Genomic DNA, 16,505 nt, shown 5'->3' with positions numbered 1-16,505 from the left:
TGTGGACAATGTGACCCATCCATCGGAGCTGATCGAGCGTGGTCAAAGCTTCGATGCTGGGGATGTTGGCCTGAGTGAGAATACTGAGCGACATTACTATTAAACTGATGATAACCCTAACTTCTCTTCCTAGCTCCAATGCTAACTGATGTTGTAAATGCTTTCCATTCCTCAGGTACTAGCCTCCTCCCTTTCAAAACCGCTGTCATCAGCCCTCCTCAGAAAAACACCCTTGACCCCTTCGCAAGCTGTTGCCCTATTTCCAACCTCTCTTTCTTCTCCAAAGTTTTTGAATGTGTTGTTGCCTGCCAAATATGTGCCAATCTTTCTTGCAATTCCATATATGGATCTCTCCAATCAGGTTGCCACCCCTGCCATTGCACTGACACAGCCCAATAAAGTCATAAATTACATTCTCTATGATTTGCCCATGGTGCACTATCTCTCCTTGTCTTTTTTGACCTTCCTGCAACCTTTCAGATGGTCGACCACATCATGCTCATTTAATACCTCTCCTCCATTGTGCAGCTTAGTGGGTCTGCCCTTATTTGGTTCCATGCACACCTATCAAACCGCAGCTGGAGCATCTCCAGCAATGTTTCTCTCCCAGCCCCGCACCGTCGCTTTAGGAGTCCCCTGGGGATCTACCCTTGGTCCCCTCCTCTTCCTCAGCTACATGCTTCCCCTTGATGAAGTCATCTGAAGATGTATACTCTATCTCTCCACCACCTCTCTTGACCTCTCCACCTCTGTTTTCAGGCTGCTAGTCCAACATCCAGCCCTAGATGATGTAATTTCCTCCAAATAAATATTGGGAAGACCAAAGCCATCTTCTTTGACTCCCACCAGAAACTTCGTACCCTTGCTGCTGATTTGATCCCCCCCCCCCCCTGCCCTAGTGATCTCTTTCTGGATCTCCTTGCTCCATTTTTGACCCACTAAATACATGGAACTGGTTTAGTGTATCTAATATTATGATGTCAAAGCTGCCTAATGAAAGTGCTTGGAATAAAACAGAGACCTTCAATCATTTAATTGCACTGTAGACAGATGCAGAAAATAGGTTTCTGTATTCTCAATTGGTGCATTGTGGAGAGTTGTGATGGGTGAGAAAATAAATGGCAGAGAGCATTGTCTTTAAAGTTGGACTTTTCCTGGAATCTGAATTTATTATAGCAGCAAGGTAAAATCCTCTCTGTATTCCCACCAACCACCAGAGGCAGGTTCATCATACATTGGCCCAGAACTTGGTGTCGGGGGCTTGCCGCGTGTGCAAGCCCCCGATGTGCACTTACCCGGCGCGCTGACATCTGAAACCTGGCCCGCAGTGGATTTCCTGTCAGTGGCCTGGTTCTGATGTCGGCGCGCTGTGCTAACCTGACCCAACGGCGTAGTTAGTGCGATGTGCCGGCTGGGATCAGGTGAGCATTGTTCAGCCAATCAGGGGAGGGGAAACTTCATTCTTAAGTTTGAGAGTAAGAACTGTCAAACTCATGAGAAGTACTGCACCCCAAAATACTACTTAAACTTTAAATAAAATTTAAAAAAAAACATACCAATCATTAAATTAAGTATAAATAAGTTAAAAAAAATAATTTAAACAATTTTTTTTTTTGAAAAAATAAATTTTTAATAAAAAGGGTCTAAAACTAAACTTACCTTATTGTAGATTCTTTAAAATAATAAACCTGTGGAAAAAAAAATTCTAAATTGCACTAAAACACCACTTACCCGTAAAAATAAATACTTACGTGTGCTTTTTACAAGCGTAAAGACCGGAGGCCTTTACACATGCGCAAATCCCCCAAAACAGAGGAAATCCAAGACGCACGCACTGCCCCTTACAGCGCACGCGCTAGCCTCTTCACCTCTTGGGTTAGAGGAGAGGAAATGCCGGTTTTCAGCGCATGCGCTGTGCATGCTGAAAACCGGCATTTCCTCCGGCCAGACGCGTGAGTACCCCTTCCGTACTCACGCGTTTGGGGAGGAATTACTGCCCCATTGTTCTTGTTACAATTGCCTGCAGCTACATTCTATTATATTGTATAATACCCAAAATAACATTGGCTAGATTTGTCTGTTTGGTAAGCAAAGATATAACAGATAGCTTCTAGTTCACAAATGGGGCTTGGCATGGCCAGAACAGTCAGTAAATTGTAAATCACTTTGAACAGAGCAGAAAAAGGTGCAACGGCTGAGATTCAAAATAAAGCAAACTAATAGCCAAATGTTTCAAAATACCTTCTTGTATCCTCAAAATGGAATAATTGTGTAATGATCTAGGCACACTTCTCTCTGAGTCAAATACAATGGCCCAGAATTTGCGGCCAGCAGCAAAGTGAGCTGCTGGCCCCGTTATATGCTCCACACAGGGATCTCGCAATCATGTGGAGAACTTTGTTTTTTCTGACCTTGAATTCAATTCAATGGAACTTAATGGAGATCCCCTTGTGCGAACTGCTGTGACCTCAACAGGCTGTCTAAACAGCCAATCAAAAGGCAGAATTCTCACCGACAGCGAACAAGGAAGTGGGTAAGCCCTTACAATCCTAACTTTTTAAAATAGTTAGAGCAAAAGACAAATTGGGGTTCTCGCATGGGGAAAGGCAAACCTAAAATAAAGATGCACAAACTTAAACAAAAATTTTAAATGAAAAAAAACTTCCTTAAAATTTTAAATTTTTATTAAAATGGAAAAATGTTACACTGCACAAAATTAAAATTAGTTTTCTAGGCCTTTAACATTCATTTAGCTGTTAAAACTCCAGATATACCTAATCCCTTTGGATCTAACTTTTAGTGGGGTGTTTAACAGCGTACATAATGCAGAAGAGCCAAAGTTTTCATCAGTTTCAAAGATTTACGAGATTTCACTGATTGCCGGCTCTGTGGGGAGGGGCGTGGGGGGTGGGGGGAGTTGGGGAGTGGGGGGGAGGGGCCACAGAGCAGCCAGTTTTGGAGCTATCATTGACAGACTGCAACTTTGGGATTTCCGCAACTCGCCAAATCCCAAATTTTAAGTTTGTGCTTCTTTATTTTAGGTTTGCCTTTTCCCCATGCGAAGACCCCAAACTTTCTTTTGGTCTCTCTAACTATTCCGCAATGTGGCAAATCCCGAAGTTGCGGTCAGTTTCCTACTGACAGGAAATTCAGGGCCAATATTTCTGTCAGAGCAGACCACAATTGGAGATCCAAATGTAAACATACCAAAACAGAAGATTTTCTGTAAAATCACTGGGACCTAAAGCACTGCATCATTGCAACAATCCAATAGCGTCTTATACCTACCTCATGGTGATCAAGTGTTAAACAGTTATGTAACGAAGCATTAAAAGGCTACAAATGACCCAGATCTAAAAATGTGCAGATATTTGGGAAGAAGATATGTCACAAAGCATTAAAAAGAATGTCTGGAAATTACTGTGAATGATATTATTGTACGAACATTATTCTTATTTTAATGGAGATGTTAACCCTCTTAAAGCAAATATATATCTTAATTAAAATAGTAGAGAAAGGAATTTGATATAAAATGTGTAACTTTCATGCAATAACATTGTTTACAGTTATTTCCAAGCTAAAATATGAAACGGTGAACTCCTAAGGAGTTAATAAGGGACCATATACAGATTGATATTTCAAAATAGAATAAATACAATGCTGTGCTGTAGGGCAAGAGTAATGCAGCTTGATTCACCAATCCATTCATCTGAAACATGATCTTTGTACCATTTGTTTTCTCATTTCATTCAAGGTTTTAATGGCTATGCAAACACATCTAGACAATACAAATAGGAAGAAATACATTCATTATGTCCCTCAGCGCAAAAAAAAACTTCCTGGGAAGGGCCTGTTTGAATAAAACAAACCTAGACCAAAAATGTAAAAACATTGCAGGGCCTTGATGTCGATTTGTGGCGGCATGTTGACTTTACTAACTCAACGTCTTTATAATAGGAGTAGAATCATTTGTTAATGGAGATACAACACTGGCACAAAGATATTTGCAAAAATATGACAGAGCAACAATCTTTGAACAGGCTGGTACATGAAGTTTATACACAGAGATAATGCAGTTAAATGGATCCTAACCACTGATTAAAAAGATACTGAATCAAAAAGGTAATACATTCCTCACCAAAGTCTCATTCTTTCTATCCTCACTGAGTTTCTACAATGTACAATCCTCATATTCGGAAACTTCAACCTGCCCTGTACCTGAACTCATATTGCCCAATCTTATTCCTCCCATCTTACCCTTCATATTAACGTCTCTATCCACACACATACCCATTTGCTGGACCCCATCATTACAGATAGCATCAGTAATTTACAGATCTCTATCACTTCCTCATCTTTTTTCTTACTCACACCCTCCTGCACACACATGCTCTCATTCTGCCCCAGAATAGAAACATTAACTCCCTCACCACTGCCTCTTTCTCTCCTGGTCCACCACCCATATTAACAATTCCATAGGTCTACTTTAAAACTCCCTTACCTGCACCTTTGACATCCTCATCTCCACTAGTTCCCAAAGGTTTTCTGTCCCATATACCATGCACCACTGCAGATTTAAATCTGTGGCTGATGCTACAGTGCACACAGTGTCCATCTCTTGATCTGGCTTGATCATCTCAAAAAGTACCACCACTCCATCTCCATAGCCAAATCCTCCTTTTATTGTGGGGTTATCTGGTGAGGCAAGAACAATTCCAAACTCCTTTGTTCCATCATCAAGCACCTCCTCAGCCCTTCTTCTCCCAAAATCTCTATCCTCAACTCTAATATTAATTGTGAAGAGCTCATGGACTTCTCTGTCTTCAAAATAGAGGTCATTTGCTTGTCCACTGCTGCTTCTTCTCTCTGCCCTCCAAACTTAGACACATCCCTTCTGTTAATTCAGTCCCGCTCCCCTCTCACTTTGCAGTTTTTTCCATCTCCCCCCACTGTATCAAATAAATTTCCTCTATGAAGCCCACCACCTGTTCCCTTGACCACTCCTCCACCCCAACTCCTGACCACTCAACTCCCTCATTTTTGTCCCATGTTTGACAACATTTTCATTCTCTCTCTATCTTCTGGTACTATTCCACCCCTTAAAAATTGCTATCATCAACTAGTTCTAAAAAGCTTATCTTAGACTGCTAAACTCCTTCAAGCTAATGCTTATGTCCAACATACCCTTTCACTCCATGATCTTTGAACAGATTATTACACCAGAATTCTCTGCTCAACTCTCCCAACACTCCCTATTTAAGTCTGTCCAATTTCTGGCCATCCACAACATCATTAAAGTCACCAACAACATCCTGAGTGGTGATGACTGTAGTTCGAGGTCTCCCCTTGTCTTCCTTAACCTCTCCACTGTCTTTAACAATGTTGCTCACCACCTCTTTCTCACTGTCATCTTCATGACATTGCTCTCTCTTGTTTCCATTCATATCTTGCTCAATGCAACCACTCTATCTCCTCAAAAAGCTTCTCCTCTTGTGCCAACAGATAAAAATGGAAAAGGAGAGTGGGAACAGGCAGGCAGCAAATTTGTATTGTTGTCATTGTTGTAAAATAACACACAACATCACAAGTCCCGTGATTTTTTTTGGAAGCATTTTGTTTAACTTCTTGCCTGTCACAGGGGAAATGTAAACATATAGCTATGTGTTTAAACTTCTAGTGCGCATCACAAGTGTTAAAAAAATCTAAAAATTGCAGAATTTACAAGTGAATCTCATGTTAGAACCACAGAAATTTACAACACAGAAAAAGGCCATTCATCTCATCTTTGTGCTGGTTGTTTGCTAGAACAATCCAAAAATAATCCTACCACGCAATCTCTCCTCATAGTCCTGTATTTTCCTCTGCTTTAAATATTTATCAAATTTTACCTTATTGATGCAATGGTCTCCCCTTCAACCACTCTCTGCGGCAACGCATTCCATGCTCCAAAAATCCTGTGTGTAAAGAAACTTCTCTAAACTTCACTCCTCACTCCTTTAGTGACACTTTAAAATTCATGGCTCATCACTGATAGCCAACTAGAGCAAATACTTTTTCCAAATTACCCAATCGAAACACTTCATAAACCTCCATCAAACTTCTTCTTAGTCTTCTCTGTTCCAATGGAAATAGTCCCAGTATTCCAAGCCTCTCATCATAACTATGGGTTCTTCTCCCTGGCATCATCCTGCTGAATCTACACTGGACAGTCTCCATGGCTTTTGTGTTAAAAATAACCTGCCTTTAACAAATCTGTGCTAACTGTCTTTGATTAACCCATGTATTTCTAAATGTTTACAAATGTTATCTTGAATTGTGGATCCTAAGGGGGAAAAATTCAATTGTTTATGCCTCCCATTAGTGCCTTAAGAGGGCGCTAATGGGGCGCAAAGCAACTAGCACCCGGGTGCAGCGATGTTTGCGCCGTTCGCGAAATTAACTAGACATTTTGCGGCGGCGCTAAAAAATACCGCCCGATCTCCTGCTCCAGCAGATTGTGATGTCAGTTGAGTGCGCAACGCCCTGTTAGCGCCCCAGACCGGAAATTGAGTGGCGCCCCCTGCCTTACCACCTGCCGTTAGCAACGACAGGTTGAGGGGAGCGTTATGCTGTCAGAAAGGGACTAGGGGAGCGCTATTTAAAGGCGACCGCTTCCTGCCTTTTTTTGTCGGTGACATTTTTGCACCACACATTCTGAGAGAGAGAGAGAGAGAGAGAGACTTCTGGAGAGATTCAACGCTGTGTGAAGGAGTTTTGGGTACTGAGCAACACTTTGCAGGTTCATTTTGATTTGCCCTTCCTTGTATCGATTTAGAAGAGACGATGGGGGCTGCACTCTGAGTTCTTTCCCTGGTTCTCTCCATTGTTTCTTCCAGCAGATTTGATGTACTGGTCTCTCCAGGCTGAGATTCAGGCCGAGATTCAAGGCTGCAATGAGCAGGATGTGGATGGAGAGCAAGATCAACCCTCCCCTTTAAGATAAAAACAGAAAATGCAGGAGAAACTCAGCAGGTCAAGCAGCATCTGTGAAGAGAGAAACAGAGTTAATGTTTCAGGTCAATGACCATTCATCAGGATTCCCCTTTAAGAATTGGACGGTGCCAGTGTGTCTGTGTTCCATTGCTGACTGACATCACATGAGCTTCTCCAGTGCTGTGAGATAGCGTCTCACTCCTTGGCCTTTGCGCCTTAAGACAGGTGTGAAGCACCTGATTTAGTGCTCCAATCACCTCCAGGGGCGATAAAAGCCAAGTTTGCCGTCGGAGGCGATAATTAGCACCAGGCGCTAAACTTTGCGCACGGCCGCTAATGGCGCCCCAAACAGGGCTATACCGAATTTCTCCCCCTAAGAGTTTGTCTACAACTGACATTAGATTAACTGTTTTACAGTTACCAAGTTTATCCTTCTGTCCTTTCTTGATCAAGGGAGTTACAGTGGGTACTCTCCAGTCTCACAACACAATTTTCATATTGTTGGTGATGCAAAGCTAAGAACAGTTCCATTTAATAATTCAGCTTTCTAATGTAGAAAAAGTGTTGTGAATGAAATAATTTTGACCCACTTGCTGGCTGTAGAGAGGAGTTAGGAACTAAAAGCAACAGCATTATCAGTTCCTTTTCCCCATTTGGTGTTTGGATTACTGGAGATCATCCAACAGTACTGAATCATTCAGCAAATGCCACAGGATATCCTACTCCTGCTATTATTAGTAATCTTGTCTATAAATTAGAGATTAATGCACTATAACACCCAGGTCTCTTTCCATTTCAACAGATGTTAATTCAGAGCACAATATGGTGCACACATGTTTGGCATTAGCCCTACCAACACTATATTTATATCATCTGGCAATGCGGGCCCATTCCCTCCGTCGTATCTACATCAGATTGTAATCTTTTTTTCTCCTCAAGAAATCTAACACCAGCACAGATCTTTGTGTCATCTAAAAATCTGCAGGCATTACCCTCCCAACTATATTAATCAGTCTCCACGTGGAGCTGCTATCATTGCCCTCTGTCTACTAGAACCAAACCAATTCCTTATCCCACAGGATTCTATCTTGTATTGCAACCTATTATGAGGCATCTTATCAAAAGTCCAAATATACAATGTCGACCGAGCTACCTTCATCCATCAACCTGGTAACCATTTTGAAGAATTCAACTAAGTTTGGTAAGACATGATATTCTTTTCCAGAAGACATGATTGCAAATGCATAAAAGCCATTTTTCGCTTGTCCTTTTGCAAAAACAATGTGTGGAGGCTGTGGCAGAAGTTATCCATCCAGAGAAAAAAACCTTCACTAATATCAATTTATTGCACAACGCATCTGTTGAAAGATGAGCGTCTGGTTGTAAAGATCCAGAATATTGTGTGGCACAACCTGGCTATGGACGGGACTACTGACAATGTGGTGTTCATTATCTATTATTTGCACAGCATACTTTCAAGGTCTAACTGTTATCAGACCAGTAATTGTAAAATGCTAGCATAACCTCTGTGGACTTGCATTCTACTGTTCTGGCTACATACCCCAGCACTCTACTAGCTTTTAAAATTGTTTCACAAAATTATTTGCGTCTCCCTGTGCTAATTTATTTTCATTTATCTTATAGCTATGACAATGTTAGAGTTCAATGTATATAAGTGTAAATTCAATGCAACATTATAGGCAAAACTATGCTTAAAGCATTGCAAGATTTTCCATGGGTATTATGAAATATGGTGTTTTAATTATTAAATAGTTTCAATGAAAAAGTAGTCCTTATAATAGAATATAAGAAGTGTTTTGAAAATGGATTCACTATGTTTTAATATCATTTTATCTGTGATAAATTCTGAAAACCATTCTTAACACATATTGGCCTGTGCCATTAATTTTCCATTTTGAAAAGACAACTCGATGCCCCAATACAATCACAGCATGTGCTAACATATGTTATGTCATATGCCTCATGAAAATTTAAACAGCTTTATTGCATTCAGCATGTAACGGCCTCAGAAAGAGCACCCTCTCTGCCTGTCAGTTAATATGCAATAGGCGTGCTCATTGGGTTGGAGGTCAAGATTTAGGTTATGCACTGGATGACCATTGACTGCTGTAGCCCTGGCAGATGGAGATTTACGGATGTCATTGTAATTATAAACCAGGGAGTTACCTTTTGTCTGTTGACAGCTGCAGTTTAATACATGTTGATAATGGTCCTCTCAAGCTCAGTCTGCACTCTGGCTCGTGTCTGGCTTATTTCCAGACTGCCAGCTGCCATGAAAGCTCCCCCCAGAAAGGTGCAATATGTTTAGCAATGCAGAATTTTGGAACTGAGACAGACCAGACACTCTAGCCTTTGGGTCACAGCACACGTGCCAGACCTTTTGTTTTTACATGGGTTGATTTGCAAAGGTTCATGCCCATTGAGACTATTCATGTGTCTGCCTTTTCATTGGAGTACTCTGTTTTATAATGAGATAGCACATTACTCATAATGTTGAACTGATGTAGACTAGTCCAACCATTTTCTGCAATAACTGATTAATAATTATATAGTTAGAATTTTAAACATTCGCTAGCAGGGCCTGTATTTTATTACAGTAATGAATTAGGAAGATGCTTTTAGCAAATTCAGATAAATACATTCTGCCTGTCTGGTGCTCAATTAGTCCATATATTTAAACAGATAAAATATAGAATAATAATAAAGTCAGTGGAAGACTATTTGCACATGATACAGCCACTCAGGGTTTTGGATCATTAATCCCACATGTAAATCTTGAAAAAAACAATATTAACAATTGCAGAATTGGGACTTTCCTGGCCTCTATTGCACAACTATTCACTACGTAAATCTACTATTTGTCTGTGGAGGGCATCATAGCTGATCCAGATTCTGTCCTCACCTTGCATACACACAGCTACTGTAGTACTGAGCTGGGAATTTCTGGCACGTATGGGTAAGCATCAACCCAGGCAATGCAATTACCCATTAGATCATCAAGGGATTTTCTATGTTATGTTGAACACTTTTTAATCCAGATACAACCTGTATGTTCACAAAATGGAATTATGTTTATATTTTTATGTTTATTGGTTGTGAACAGATAAAGTTGCGGAAAAACAACCATGGAAGTTTACCTTCAAGGTTCATGTTCTTTGATGTTGCATAAATCGAAGAGGCAATCTGAGGTGGGAATGCAGCAAACACTGTAGCATCTTTCTGATGATGTTGTTGACATCAATTTCACAGATTCAGAAGGAGACAGCCACTGTTTTTGTCCATACACTGATTTACAAAGAAATCACTCAATAAATTGATTACTGCAATTATTTAAGCTTTAAGTTTTGCAGTTTCTTCTTTGCAGTTTGATATTTTTCAAACTGGAGACTGGCCAGGTGAATCATAATAGTCTTTTCCAGTCCTGTGCTTCCTACATCTTAGACAGTTTGATACTGTCCTTTCAAATCTCCTGTAGTTATTACTTTGCAGTTATTTACAGGATCAATGGCTTAATTTTATCGTGTTTAGGTGCTTAACTGTATCTATGAACAACCTTTGATGACTGAGTGGTTTAATTTCTATCAACAGCATGATAAAATCTAGGCGACCTGAAAGGATGCCCAATAGGTACAGCAGTAACTATATAGAGTTAGTGTCTACACTGGCTTTGCATCCACGTCTGATAAACAGGCCCCTATGTAGTAGACTTCTTTCAGTATCTATGTATCAGAGACATTGGCTTATCAATTTGGCCACGCAGCGCCTCTTTTTCAGGGACCACCTGTTACCAAGAATGTACATTTTAAAAATATACTTACCTGAATGTGGAGCTGGGAGGATCAGGACGCAGGCTGCTGCCACTCCCCCTGCCACCCACCCCCCCCGATTCAAATCACCGCCGCTACCTACCTGATTGCCACCATTCCCCCCCGATTGCCGCTGCTTCTCCTCAAATCACTGCCAATCACCCCCGATCATCGCCACTGCCTGATCCGCCACCCCCTGATTGATACCACGCCCTCCACCCTCCCCGATCCCCCCGATCTCCAATCTCCCCGACCCGGTCCTCACTTACCTGAGGGCCGCTGTGATGCTAACAGTGGCCCAATATCCGATCACTCCCCGGCGACCACTTCCCGTCTCACTGGCTTGATGAAAATGAGGCCCGAAGCCCAATATCGACGGATCCCATTCAGGTACAGGGATTGTTCCTGAATTTCTACCTCATTAAATAGTATATTCAGTAGGGCAAATAGATTTATTATGAATATTGCATTCAGAATGCGAAAATGTAAGACTAGATAAATATTACCTTTGGTATTGCTTCTCATGAGGTTAGGAAACAGTGTCCATGGATATGATCATTTCCTGCTGTCAGAGCCAGTTAATACAAACTACTAAAGTAATATATAAATAACAACAAAAAGCAGAACTGCTAAAACAGCAATAGTGTAATAGATTGCAAATTAATAAAAAACAACTTCACCTAGTAAACTCAGCATTTTTGTTTCTTCTGAAGATGCCGCTTGCAATAACAGTGAGACATAAGTTTTCCTTTTTGTTCTTTTCCCTTTTGATGCCTCTTTATTCCCTTTCTTAACAATTCTGTAATTGGCTGTGTATAACCAATTTTGATGTGTTTTTTAAATAAGAATCTCTGCTAGGAAACCTTTAAGCATTATAGCTATATTACATTTAAACAGCAATCAAAGTATGTCAGCATCAGATTATTCCTTTCAGATTAGCATGGGAATTAAAACATGGATAAAGATATAGGTAAGGCATAAGGAAATGCTGTTGAGATCAGAAGATGTCTTACTTCACTAGCTATTGTTGTTGCAATGTAGATTTGCAGATATACCATGAGAGGTTAAAACAAATTCAAGTTTCACAAGCTTAATACTTTGTTTATTTTCCTATCCTTCCCTCCTCACCATAACTGAGATAATATTTCTGCTCAGAATTTGACTAGATAAGTGTAAGTGGTTCTTTAGCCACTTTAGAGGTGCAAAATAGACATTATTATAAGCAAGTTTTGATTGGCCAGGTTTCCAGCATTTAAAGTTACAAATCCTACTGGACAAAGCCACTCAAAGGAAAATTTCAAGTCAATGTAATAAAAAAATGGCAGATTCTGAAAGCAGTAAATAGATCTGTACAAAAGCTTTAAAATACTGATATTCATCTTTGAAATGATCCATAACTGGAATAGTATGAAGTAGGTTTTTGCTAAATTAAAAGATTCACCAGCATTTTATTCACCAAAGGGTTAAATGTATCTTTTGTTTTAGAACAACAGTAACAGCTGTGTTGATAATGAGGGGGGGCAGTTCCAGCGCTTCCAGATATCCCTCCAGCTTTGCAGTTGGCATGCGCCTTAATGATTAATGCAAATATAATGGAACAAAAGGCACTTTTTGCTTGCATGCTCATTATCGGCCTTTGTGGTGCTGTCCCATATTTCAGGTTCTCTGAAACGTGGCATTAGACTTGCAAATCTATTCTGCCTTTGCCAGTTTTTCTGTTTTTATTTTAATGTATGTATACCGTCATGCAATGCTACATTTAGATTTTCCTCCTGGATAATAAAATAAACAAGTACCATTTTTCTGATTTAATCATATTTATATTCTTGTGGATAATGGCTCCAGGGCTGTGAAGAAGGGTGGGGGAGGGAAATTACAACATATTTTGGCTGTAACTACAAGATTGCCACATTAGATCATATTTGTTGTACTGATATTGGAGGGGATATTGGACCTTTGAGTTGTGTAGATTAACATAATGTGAAAAGTATCCAATTCAATGATATATTAAAGCTGAAATAATTTTCCCGTAGCTAATATGCAATTAAAGTTTTGACTGGATGCAATTGCTCTTTCTTTTCACAAAGGGATGTTAAATTCATCTCAGCATGCAGACAATGCATTCAATGGGAGTGGAATTACTTTCCCTGTTTTTTAAGCACTTGCAGAAATTCACAACTTTAGGCAGTTTCTGGAACGTTGGGTACATTAAAGTGCATCAAAAACAACACACATGATTGACCAATCCAAAAGTACCAGCAAGAAACCTACTTAAATAGCTAAATGCCCATTTAACTGGTATAAATAGCATTCTGTGTGCCAAGACAGCAATGTCCAGCAGAAATGTAGGAATAACACAGTCAGTACAAACCTTAATTTACAGATCAAGATTTGCAGGTCATAGTAGATAGGACAAGGGCAAAGGTAAAATGCTATCTGGGGCATGGAAGGGCAACCCATAAATAACCAAAGGACCAAGCAGAAATTGGAGGCTTTTGCCCTGAAAGTGAATGTGGGGTTATGTACCTGGCGAAATGGGAATAATGGCCCTGAAATTGTGGTCTCCCTCAGAGTACGCTGTTGTAATCCATTTGAAAGGCCCTGCAACTTCCGGGTTTCCGCATGTGCTTGCGTGAAATCCTGAACTTGCGATCTGTCAGGTCACGCCTTGACAGATCATCTGAACCGCATGGAAAAGCAGTATTGCTGGCGCAGAGTTGGGTTATTTGTCCAACAGCTGTCCACAAAACTCTTACAGCTGGTAAAAGCAGGCATAGGCCCTGCTTTCATCAGCGTAAGGGTATATATAATCCTTAAATTGAACATTTAAAAATCAAAAATTATGCACATACACTTTAAATGAGTTTATGCAAATATTGGTATTTAAAATTATTTATCAAAAAATTAAGTTTTTATTGGGGTTGGTGCAATGAAGGGCATTATGAATAAAATTGCAATTCAGTACATTTATAATCATTAGAATTCTGTAAAATGTATTATTATTTGGGGATTCCATTGCCTATCATTAGGGGATTCCCTTTGTAAATGATTGCAATGGAATCCTCCTTTCTCATTGGAGACCAGGCCCATGTGATCCCAGGGTCGCTTCCGAACTGCCTGCGTCCCTGGGATCCACAGGCCTTTACGCTGCCATATGCCTGGAGGCCCAAGACCGCTACTCTTCACAGCACTGGAGGTAGGTTCAGATTTGTTTCCTGGGCCGGAGGCGTACCTCCTCAGCAGACAAAGGCAGCCTGACTGCGAATAGCTGAGGAGGTCAGTGCCAGGTCTGTGTTCAGAAGCACCTGGGTCCAATGCAGTAAAAGGTTCAATGATCTCCTGCGCTCTGGAAAAGTGAGTACAAAAGCACACTGACTTTAATTCTGCTGTGCCTGTCATCACATCCCCATCACTCTACATTGCCAACCCTACTCCTGCACATGCTGACTCAACCTGACATCCCTTGCACCATCACCCATCCCTCTCTCCCTATGTACAGAATCACTTCCCTGTCTAACTATGCACCCCTCACACCCACCCTCAAGGTTATGCAATGACAACAAGTAACAACTCAAAAGGAGGGAACTTGGTAATGGGAACCCACTCCATCATAGTCTCCTTCTAAACATCTATCCCATCCATTCTATACACTCATTCCATCATTCTCACTGAAACTCCACTTCTTTCCCTCTTTGCAGGAAAAGAGAGCCCACAATAAGAAGGAGAGGGAGAGAACAGGAGGAAGACCACAATCGTTCGCACAGCTCACCCACGCTGAGGAGGCCGCGCTCGACATTGCAGGATCAGTGGAACAGCTCAAAGTGGGGGATGGAGAAAGAGGCTCAGTAGAACAACCTGGTGACAGAATGCTTCTCCATCCATCTTATTTGGCTTTCATGAGTGACACATGTGGGATCTGATGTCATTAGAAATTGAATGCTCATCATGTGCAGAATGGGATGTGTCTGCAATCTACATATCACATGTCCAACTCATGTCTTTACTCTCTCACAGGATCATCAAGAGCCCCCCTCTCTACTGTCCAGGAGGAAGAGCAGGAGCACTCCCCAGAGGATACTGCATCCTCTGAGGGAGCAGCGTCAGCAGAAATGAGCGCACCCAGCACTAGTGCAGAGATGCACACCTCAGTGGGTCCTATGCGAGATAGAGTAGTGTTGTCACCTGGTGTCTCACAACTCACGAGTGAGCAAGAGCAGATGGTGGAGACAGGTACAGCAGTGGAGAGTCCTCGTCGGAGGCCGCAGGACACTCCTAACTCTGCTCAGCTGCATGTAGATGCTGTGCAGAGAATGGATGGCAACCTCCATGGAGGACATAAATCACCAGACTCAAAACAACATGGTAACTCTTCTAAATAGATGGTCAGCTATGGAGGATAGATGGGCATCTATTGTGGAGAGGAACCAAAGGTTCATGGACATCCCCGTTATGAGGACTGTCAGTACAGAGATGTGTCCTCATGGCCCCACTGATGTGCAGCAAGGTGCTCTCCAGCTATTTGCTAGCAGAGAGGTGCGGGTGGCCCATGAGAGGGATGATGGTGGTAGGGGACGTGCAACTGGGGGCTCCTCTCTAAGCGCTCAAACTTCCATCCCCTTGCCAACCCCTTGGTCAGAGCCCCAGATGACTCCCCGAGCAGTGATGGCCAAGTCTGCCCCTGTGCAGCCGCAGGAGGAGCAAATTTTGGTGGTGCCGTCACAGGCTCCAAAACCCAGAGGACGACCACCAAAGGCATCCAAGCAGGTGCAGCAGGGAAGTGAGCAGGCTGCCTCTACATCTGCTGAAGCCACAGGGGTAGCATCACGTAGAAGCACGCGTAAGAGAAAGCTGCCACATAAATAATCATAAGGGTACTCACTTGAGTGTTCTGCCAGAAATCAATGTTAAGTTTCTGTTCTTTTATTCTGTTGGAATAAATTAATGTTGTATGAGTGTTTGACATTGTTGCCATGTGTGCTCACAATTTGAGGTGGCACAGTGAAGGGTGAGGGTGCCTTTTATGTCCAGCAATGGAGGTGACAGTGGATATAAAGTTAACACCACACACTTACAGCCTCAAGACAGAATGTGTCTCCCAAATCCTGAAATCAGCAACCTCTGACATTTGAAAATGAACAGATGTGAAAGTGCAGCTTTAAGACTGAAGTTGCAGATATGAAGTATCCAGCTCGTTGGTCCACCCAACATACTTACCTGGCATGATCTCCGAAACTCGTGAAACATGTTGAAAATGTGGGAAAATAGGAAAAGGCTGTCAAAATAGCAGTTGACAAGCACTTAACAAGGAGTAAAGGGGGAAAAATTCAGTTGCTTTGCGCCTCCCGTTAGCACCCTCTTAGGACGCTAATGGAGCGCAAAGCAACTAGCACCTGGGTGCGGCACCGCCAATGCCTCCCGCGATATTCAGCGGGAGGTTAGTGCCGGCGGTAACTGTTAGCGCCCTGCGGTGCTGCGCCGCCAGCGATGACGTCATCGGCTTGCGCAGCGCCCCGGCCACGATCTTCGGTAGCGCCCCCTGACTTACCGCTATGTCCGACAGGGTCAGGGGGGCCTACCTGCGGTCGGGGTGGCACTAGTTAAAGGGGAGGTGGCGGGCGGCCATTTTTGTTGCTGGCCGCCTGCCCCCGTTGCTTTCCCCGGCCCCCGTGAAGCACCCCGCGGGGTGCCGGCAGCTCTCCATGAGCC

Source organism: Somniosus microcephalus, chromosome 13, assembly GCF_052327205.1.
Source record: "Somniosus microcephalus isolate GS21.2 chromosome 13, FLI_Smic_1.0, whole genome shotgun sequence".
NCBI lineage: Eukaryota > Metazoa > Chordata > Chondrichthyes > Squaliformes > Somniosidae > Somniosus > Somniosus microcephalus.
The sequence above is the reverse complement of the archived record's forward strand: the minus strand, read 5'-3'. Positions refer to the sequence as shown.